Source organism: Scylla paramamosain, chromosome 16 (assembly GCF_035594125.1).
Source record: "Scylla paramamosain isolate STU-SP2022 chromosome 16, ASM3559412v1, whole genome shotgun sequence".
NCBI lineage: Eukaryota > Metazoa > Arthropoda > Malacostraca > Decapoda > Portunidae > Scylla > Scylla paramamosain.
The window spans coordinates 4,755,001-4,765,000 of record NC_087166.1 but is presented as its reverse complement, the minus strand read 5'-3'; the positions used below and the strand labels follow the sequence as shown (position 1 = coordinate 4,765,000).

General features: G+C 41.2%; 1 protein-coding gene and 1 non-coding gene across 4 annotated transcripts in view; one reads left to right on the top strand and one right to left on the bottom strand.

Moving 5' to 3' along the window:
- LOC135107910 (uncharacterized) overlaps window positions 1-10,000 on the top strand; it is a 70,004-nt gene that overhangs the window by 31,846 nt on the left and 28,158 nt on the right. The window contains exon 1 of one of the 3 annotated variants that reach the window (XM_064018287.1): window positions 3,487-3,630. The exons of the other annotated variants lie outside the window; for them this stretch is intronic. The gene's annotated coding sequence lies outside the window, so the exon portion shown is untranslated. Of the gene's footprint in view, window positions 1-3,486; window positions 3,631-10,000 lie in introns of those variants that run through there. 3 annotated transcript variants of the gene reach the window in all.
- On the bottom strand, window positions 7,952-8,024 carry Trnav-uac (transfer RNA valine (anticodon UAC)). Its single transcript has one exon. It is a non-coding gene; the product is annotated as a tRNA-Val (tRNA).

Below are 10,000 nucleotides of genomic sequence, written 5' to 3'. Positions count from 1 at the left end.
AGGAATTTTAATCTGTTTTTGTTACGATTTTTTTTTTCCTTCTTACGGATACAGAAAGGGATAAGGGGGAGAATGTAAGTCCGGCAAATTTCTGCGTTATTCAACTTCGTTTTGCTTGTTCATGAGGGATTGTACGCTGTTTTGGTATTTTTTCCGTCGAATAGGATACAAAAGACTAGAAGAAAAAAGTATGTAAGGAAAACACATACAAAACTCGATCTCATTTTAAACTTAACGCGGAAAAAAAGAATACATATAATAAAATATTGGCCTTGTTCTCAAAATACAAATAGAGAAACTTGGAAAAAATTCAATAAAAAAATTTCACACCATCTCATTTACCTTAAAATTATGACAAAAAAAAAAAAAAACACACAGTAAAACCTCTGCCTTCTTCTCAAGGTAAAAATGCAGAAACTGAAGGAAATATTCAAGAAAACATATATCTAACTCGATCCCATCTTATATATATTTATCAAGAAAATAACATCAAATTTGTCTTCTCTACCTCTAAACACCACGAGCCACAGTGACACCCCGGGGATTAGTGACGCCAGGAACACGTGTTTCTTGGGGGTAACGAGCCTTGGAGGAGGTTCTTTTTCATTGTCAACAACCAGAACATGACACGCGAGCATCAGAGACACACGAGTCGCTCCAGGTGAAGGATTAAGACAAGAACACGAGTTTCAACATCAGGATTAAGTGAAGTGTATAAAAAAAAAAAAACTAGAAGCTTTACTATAAGAGAGAGGTGCGTACTGTTTGATACATGATTTGATGGTGAAGTCGTTGTTACATACACAATTCTATATCATTGCTGTAAAAGTGAAGCATTATTGTTTGGTTTGTAAAGTCTTGGTCAATCGTCAAGTGATCTGCCACACTTTCTCCCACTGTGCTTAGTGTTTTCCCTGAGCCTTAACTCCTCTGAGATGTTGATAATTTGTCAGTGGTCATGCTTTATACAGGGAATGGCACCAGAGCAGGGGACTCAAGGTTGAGGGAAAATGTATGACATAATAAAAATTAATGCGACAGATTAGCTGACCTATGACCATAAATTTACACGTTAACATTACGAATGATTCAATTCATACACATGAAAAAACAGGAGACTTGTTAGACAAAGGCTTAAAGTGAGAGGAAATGAAGTTAAGAAAGAACATGATTGAACGAAGCGCTATTTGATACATAGATTACCATTTTAGAAAACAATGGATACTTCAGAAAAGACTTGTACCAGACATAAACACAGAGTCATGGGATAAGGGATTAATGAAGAACATAGTGGACGACAGACACTTGGATGTTATTCTCGCTGTTCTTCCAAAGGTGATAAGATAAGGAGAAATGTTCGTCAAATCCTAAAACAAACTATTGCTTTGTGTATAAGGAATCACTGGTAAATTAAAGAGGAATCATCGTCTTATCATAACACTACATGATTATCTTTGTGTAAACAACCAAAGTGACAAATGAATGAGGAACGTTCGACAATTTATAAAACAAGGTGACGATCACCGCTTAAGGAGAGGCGGTGATAAACCAAACAAAACGTTCGTCAAATTAGAAAATAAACTGAAGCTGTCTGTGTAAGGAATCACAGTGATCAAGAGAAGCGTTCGTCAAGTGATAGAGTCATGTTCTGTGTAAGGCATCCGAGGATCAGTCAAGGTCACGCGTCTTAGTACAATGAGACGCAGCGAAATTTCCAGGCTAGGAATGTTAACCCGTGGCATCTTAAGTGGAAGAGGAACAGAGAGGAAAACGAGAAGAGCGTTACCACGGCTCCTCGTCAAGAACAACCATGCATGAGTGAACACTTAGCGTTTCATGAACCACTTGAGGCTACAATGGGCAAAGGTTCGGGGGTAGGAACCCATGTCTTTAGGTCAGGAGGACACTACAAGGATGCTGAGGTCACGAGGTCAGAGGACTTCATTGACCCCTCCCCATCCTGACACGCGCCAGACAAAAAAGACGAACAAAAAACGGAGTGCAAAGCTGCTCTTACCTGGAGTGCAGTGCGGGGCCATCGACTCGTGCCTCGGGTAGTGGAAAGAGGCAGCCGTCACTACATAGCGGGCATCACTGACCTTCCATCCCGGATGCCTGCGATGCCTGGGACACAGGAAAGAATACGATCAAGGATAATTTATGAGGGCTCTTCTTTCTACGTAAGTTTGTGCGCTGGGAATATAAGGATACCAGACACAAGGCCAAGAGAGAGAGACAGAGAGAGAGAGAGAGAGGTATGGAGGAAAGGATGGACGGAGGGGAGGGGAGAAGAGAGAGAGTGAGAGAGAGAAAGAAGGAGGGGCGTGGGTCCAGCAGAGAAGAAAAGGCGGAGGAGGAGGAGGAGGAGGAGGAGGAGGAGGAGGAGGAGGAGGAGGAGGAGGAGGTGCCTGACTGTAGCGCCTCGCCCTGCCCCACTCACCAGCCGTCCCTCGTGTCGCTCGCAGCCTCCGCTCCCCAGTGCCCAGACCCTGCCCCCTGTGAGCCGTGCCGCCCAGACTGACAGCCCCCTTACCCTACCCTATCCTACCCTGCCCTGTCTTACCCTGTCCTAACCTGCTTTACTCTACCCAGCATTGTCCTGCTCTGCCCTGCCCTACCCTGCCATGTCCTGTCCTACTTACCTTGTCCTACCGTGCCCTCTCATGCCCTGCCTTGCACTACCTTGCCCTGTTCTCTTCTCACCTTCCAAGCTCTCTTGTAACTTTTCTTCAGTATTTTCTTCATCATTTTGTGTCCTGGTATAGCGATTTTTCTCTTAGCCTATTCTGTCATATCCTAATCTAAACTAAATCTACTTTTTCACTCACATATCCTGTTTCACCATTCTTCCCTCTCACCACCCTGCTACCTTGTACTCTTCCCTGCTGTATCCTAACCTGCCTAATCTGCTCTCCTACATATATCCTACGCTGCCAACACGATCTTCCTATCCTGCTCGGTCTCACTCCTATGTCCACGCTATCCTGCTCCAATTCGTTGTCCTATACGCTGCACGCCCTGTCCTTCTTTGGGACGCCCTGCCTCGTACTATCCCAGCCATGCCCTGACCTAAAAAATCCTGCTCCACTCTGCCTTGCTTCAGCTTCCTAGATCCTCCGTCACTCAATATACTTTCCTATCCATTCCAGTTTTTGCTTTGTCTTAATCTAAGCTCTCCTCTCACATATTTTCTTACATATTCTGGTCTTTATTCTGCCTTACACTCAACTAGTCTTCCCGTAAAGCTGAGATGAACGTAACGACAAGCGCTTATACGAATCGAAGAGTTTAAGAAAAGACAGTTTATGTGTTACCTTGAACTTTTAAAAGACGCTTGATATAATATTTCGAGTATTTTAAACAGGATCGAAGGTGTGAAAGTGTTCCTCTCTGGGTGTGAATATGGACAGAATGAACTTTATTATTACTAGATGAAAAGTGCATCAGACAATGACTCTCTCTCTACTAAGACTGTTACTGAATGACCCGAAAATCTTGCATACTGTGACTGAAGAAAATTGAAGTAAACAGAAAAGGAAAAACAGGACGAAGAGACGAAAGAAAGAAAGACGCAGGGGGACAAAAACAAAGAGATAAAAATAAGTCATTCTCTCTTCAATATCAATCCAGGTAAGTCAAGTAACGCTGTTGTTGTTGTTGTTGTTGTTGATGATACCTTTGCTGGTGACGAAGGATGTGGTGATGTTGTCAGTGTTTGGTCCTGGTGATTGTGTTAATATTGACAATAGTGTTGGTGGTGATGCTAATGATAAAAATGTTTGGTGCTGGTGGTGATGATGACACTGTTGGAGTGGTGATGATGGTGATGATGGTGTTTACGTCATAGTGTGGGTGAGAATCGTTTAAAGGAAGAAAGAACATGAAAAAAAAACACATAGAAGCATGTAAAACACACACACACACACACACACACACACACACACACACACACACACACACACACACACACACACACACACACACACACACACACACACACACACACACACACACACACACACACACACACACACACACACACACACACACACCTAATATTTGAATGGATCTCTATATAGGCAGCATTAAAATCCCCGTGTGTGTGTGTGTGTGTGTGTGTGTGTGTGTGTGTGTGTGTGTGTGTGTGTGTGTGTGTGTGTGTGTGTGTGTGTGTGTGTGTGTGTGTGTGTGTGTCAATATTTAATCTAACATCACGAAGCCATCATCTAAAGAGGGTAGCAAGCGGAGTGAGCGTGACATGCAAAAAGAGAGAGGAGTGGGAGGTGAGAGTGTAGGCAGGAAGGGAGAGGAGAGCGGTGAGAGTGATCTGGAGGGAAGGACAGAGAGAGGGAGGTGAGAGCGGTTGGGAGGTTGGTAGGTTAGGAGGTGAGAGTGGGTGGAAGGGAGGGAGAGAGTTAAGTGAGAGTGGGAGAGCGGGAGAGAGAGAGGGAAAGGTGAGAGTGACTAGCAGAAACAGAGGGAAGGAGAGTGGGTGAAGAGGACAGTGGAGTGTGTGTGTGTGTGTGTGTGAGAGAGAGAGAGAGAGAGAGAGAGAGAGAGAGAGAGAGAGAGAGAGAGAGAGAGAGAGAGAGAGAGAGAGAGAGAGAGAGAGAGAGAGAGAGAGAAGAGAAGAGAAGAGAAGAGAAGAAAAAGAGAAAAGAAGAGAAAAGAGAAAAGACAAGAAAGGAGAAGAGAAAAGAAAAGAGAAGAGAAGAAAAAACAAGAAACGAAAAAAACGAAAAAAAAAAATACACAAGAATACGAACAAGAATAAGAACGAGATGAACGGACACACACACACACAGACAGGGGATGAACGAGCACACTTCCTCGAAAGGTCAATGAACGCCAAACACCAGTATCTATATTCAACCATCCTGCATTTATCAACGGACGCTTCAAGGACGATAAGATATAAGGCCAATAAATCAAAACAACAACAGGAGGGGGGACTAAACACTTACAGCTACACCGCCAGCATCTCTTCTCTCCTGGATTACACAACGAAGGGCAAACTGAGGAGAGGTACATACACGTCACTCGCTACCTGGCTTCCCTCCCACTCGTCAATTCAGAATCCCTACAAGGTGTTTTAATTTTTTTTTTACGTGTGCTAAAGAAGAGGATAGAGGAGAGGGGGAGGAAGACAAGCTCATAGGCTGATAAAAAGTGAGTTACGTAGATGTTTTTTTATGGGGATGAGAGAGAGAGAGAGAGAGAGAGAGAGAGAGAGAGAGAGAGAGAGAGAGAGAGAGAGAGAGAGAGAGAGAGAGAGAGAGAGAGAGAGAGAAAGGGGGAAAGATTAATTTACAAGACGGCAAAGAAAAAATCAAATACAAACTCATGATGCAATCAAATAAAATAAAAAAAATAAAGAAAAACATACTTCTATACACATAAAACAACACAAAATTTTCACACAACAATAAACAGCGCAAGCAAAAGAACTACATTCACAAAGGAACACAAAGGAACAACAAACAGAGACCTTAGAAGACTACTGCTCCCCCTGATTAACATAAGACCAAGCTGTTTGTCTTACATTTCTTTCATCGTGGTGGTGGTGGTGGTGGCTGTGGTGGCTGTGGTGTCCTAGATATAAAATACACTACAGTTTCTCCTGGAATCCTCACCACCTTATAACTGGACACCTGAGAGGAGCATAACTTTTAGAATGTTTGCAGCAGGGAGTGATAAGCATTCCACATTCCGACTCGAGGCAGGCAGCGAGCGAGGAGGCAGAAAACAGCTTCCATTCTTACGTTTCTAGATGGAGTGAAGATAGGCGGGTTTATGTGCGTCTTACGTTAGTCAATTTACTTGTGAGACGGGTTTAGTGGGAGCGTGATCTGCGTGTTTTCTAGTCTTCTTACCCCCTTATTAATTTCTTTGTTTTTTTTCATCAGTTTCTTCTCTTCCTTTCTCTTGTTTCTTTTCTAATTTCTTTGTTGGTCTTTTCTTGGTTTGTTTCTCCTCCTTTTTTATTTTCCTTTTGATTGTTTTGACTGTCTTTTCTTAATTTTATATCTTACTTGTTCCCTTTCTTCTTTTTTTTCTTACTTTCCTTTTTTCTTCTTTCTACTTCTTTTTTTTATATTACTATTATCATCATCATCACCACCATCATTATTGTTATTACTATTCCTTTCTTCTTTCCCTGTTCCCCCTCTCCTTCCTGCTCATCTTCATCTATCGCTATTTTCTCTTGATGTGCTCTTGTTGTTGTTGTTGTTGTTGTTGTTGTTGTTGTTGTTGTGGTTACCTAACTTTTTTCTATGTTTTTCTTTTAATTCGAAACTCCTAAAGTGATCATCATATTTTATCATTCCTGTTATTTTTTTTTCTCTCTCACTTCTTGTTATTCATTATCTCAAGTTATTAATTCATCTCCTTCATTTTTTTCTTTTAATGACCCTTATTTTCTTTTTAAGGCCTATAGTGCTAAACTTTTTAAACAATTCACTGAGACAAACTATTTCACTTTTTTTTTCACATGTTAGTAATTTTCTTTCCTTCCCTGTTTATATTTCTGTTTTCTTCCCTCACTTATTTTCTTTGTTAATTAAAAAAATCCTATTGTCTTTTTTTTCTGGTTATATTTTCTTTCCTTCTTAGTTGTTGTTGTTGTTGTTGTTTTACCTTCACCTCCTACTCTTCTTCTTCTTCTTCTTCTTCTTCTTCTTCTTCTTCTTCTTCTTCTTCTTCTTCTTCTTCTTCTTCTTCTTCTTCTTCTTCTTCTTCTTCTTCTTCTTCCTCCACCTCCTCCTCCTCCTCCTCCTCCTCCTCCTCGCCTTTTTTTTCTCCTCTTCTCCTTCGTCTTCTTTGCCTTCTTCTAACTCTTCCTCTTCTTCTTCTTCTTCTTCTTCCTCCTCTTCCTCCTCCTCCTTCTCCTCCTCATAACGCCACTGGGAAGATGACGCTTCCCACGCCTTCACCTGTAACTGTCCCCTACCCACGCCCGCCCACAGCTGCCCACGCCCACGATACTGCCCGGAGACCCAGGTTACCGGTGCAATGATGTAGGTGGAGGTCAAGACGTTAGGTGGAAGTGGTTATTCTAGTGGAGGAGGAGGAGGAGGAGGAGGAGGGTTAATTCATGGGAAAAGTTTGCCACAGTAACAACAAAAAAGAAAAAAAAAAAAGAGGGAATGTTTCTTTGGGAAAAATAAGCTTTTTCACTAATGTTTATAATACAAAATTCGGGTTCTGATCCTATAAATAGCACGAGATTCTCCTTACGGGCTCGCTACTCATCACTGAAAACACAGGTGAGTAATACAAGGTTACTCTGAATCCACCTTATCTTCTGACATCAATCAATAATTGGGCGAGCCACTATATAAAGAAAAAAATAATTAACAATAAATAAATAAATAAATAAAAATAAATAAATAAATAAATAAATAAATAAATAAATAAATGAATAAAAAACTGAGCTCCATCACCACATGTGCGAAGGCGGACAGACACTGTATATACAAGGCACCTGCGATAAGATTGGGAAGAGTACACAAGAGCAGTAATCAGAATAGAACAAGAAATAATGGGTTCAAGAAAGAGATAGGAAGGAACTGGTTAACAAATAGAATGGTAGATGAATGGAATGGAATCAGTAGTTAGGTTGTTAGTGCTGAGTCATTAGGGAGCTGTAAAAGGTGATTAGACAAATTTCTGGATGGGGATGATAGGTAGAAATATGTGGGTGTGCTTCATACAGGGACTGCCACGTGTAGGCCTGATGGCTTCTTGCAGCTTTCCTTATTTTCTTGTGTTCTTAATCAAAACAAGTAACCGAACAAAAGGTCTAAGAACACTAGGCACACTCAAAGGCTCAGCGGTTGAGTTATTCTGGTGACTGATCTCCTGTGTATGTAAAAATGAATTGACTTTATTGCTGAAACTCACAAACAACTTACAAATAAGTGTGAAGCACAAAAGAGAGTGACACACTTGCTCCCACCAGGGCTCGAACCTGGGACCTTCTGCGTGTAAAGCAGACGTGATAACCACTACACCACGGAAGCTTGTAAACCCGCAGCACGTCGTGGCATATTGATGAGTGACCTGGTGACCGGGGAGGAAGAACTGAAAGCGATCTCAGTGAACCTTGCAAGCATGTGGTTCTGGTTTTGCTGTTGGTGGTGGTCGGTGAATCTATTACTGATGTAGCCAGTGGTTGTTGTTATTGTTGTTGATGGTTGTAGTGGTCGATGTTACTAATGCTCTTTCTAGTGTTCGTGATGGTCGATATTGTTCTCACTGTAGGAGAGAGTGATGGTTCCTGTTACTCTCGTTATTGCTGTCGGTGATAATGGTGGCTCCTATCGCTAATGCCACCTTCACTTATCTCCCCTTAGGTATGGCAGTAATTGTGTACTAAAGAGCGATTAATATCATCCCTCAAGCTTTCAACGTAGTAAAACGAATAAAGGACAAGTCAAGGAAAGAAAACAGGTACCCCCTTCCCTCATCAGACAAACCTGAGCGGACAGGAGAAAACGCAAGACATAAAATGGAAAGCAGAAAACGGGTACTGCAAATTGACTGACAAATAATCACGCCACTCAATTTTCAAAACCTGTTGATAGAGTGAAGAAGCATAAATATATAATCGAGTATATATAAAAAACGGAGCCACAGAATGCCAATAGAATGAGGCAACACAAACATGACTGAGTATTTACAGCAAATTAAACCTCAGAATGTAAATAAATGCAAATGTAATCGATTATATATGGAGAAGAAAACCAAACACTGTTAACCAAAATGAAGAAACACAATTATGATCAAGTATGCAAAATAATGTCATAGAAATAAAAAAAAATAAATAAAAAAACACAATAAAAAAACATACCAAGGAAACGAAGCCAAATTTAAAACAAAGTGAAGGAACACACAAAAAATCAAGTATATAAAGAAAATAGAGCCAAGGAACATTAATAAAGTGATAAAACGCACACAAAAAAAGATACCGCATCTATACATCTATATAAAATGATGCCACAAAACATGGATATCAGGAAAGCGAATCAAGACGAAGAGAAAAGCCAGACGAGAGGAACCAGACGAGGAAAGAAGACAATACAATCCAGTCAAGAAAAGCTGGACGAGAAAAGAGGACGAGGAAAACCCAGACAAGGACAGCCAGACAAGGAAAGCCAGACGAGAAAAGCCAGTCGAGGAAAGCCAGTCGAGGAAAGCCAGTCGAGGAAGGCCAGGCAGGAAAAGGCAGCCCCACACACACACACACTCTCTCTCTCTCTCTCTCTCTCTCTCTCTCTCTCTCTCTCTCTCTCTCTCTCTCTCTCTCTCTCTCTCTCTCTCTCATCACCGAGGGTCACATCAAGCTGCGCCTCGTTAACATATCAAGCTTTTTCCCCGCAACAAACTCGTTCTGGCTAATGTATATTGGAGGCGCGGTGCTTACACTTCCCCTTGTATTATATTATCTTACAGCAAGAATACAAACCATGCGTATAATTTGGATTCGTGGGATGCTAGTATGACTACATCAAGATATATTCCATGACTGCCACGCGCGTCCATTAGGAAAGACTTAACATGACTTTTTTTCCCTTCCCTCTCTCTCTCTCTCTCTCTCTCTCTCTCTCTCTCTCTGGTGTGTGTTAAGGAATCTTTGCAATTAGCTGAGCCGCCACTAGATAATGCCACTGTTGTGTTAAGTTGCAGTGTTCATGCGTCTTGCCTAATTGTCATGCATTTGTCGGGATTCTTCAAGTGGCTGGTCATTATTCGCTCATGTAATTCATGGGCTGGACATGAAATGAAATTGATGATATTTGCGGAGAAAAATGTTGTGTGTATATATAAATATTTTGTTTTTATTATTATTATTATTATTATCGTTTTAAATTTCTAGTAGTAGTAGAAGTAGTAGTAATAGTAGTAGTAGTAGTAGTAGTAGTAGGAGAAGAAAAAGATTACCATTAGTAGCATTAGTAGCATTGGTGGCATCAGCAACAGCATTCAGCTCACAAAA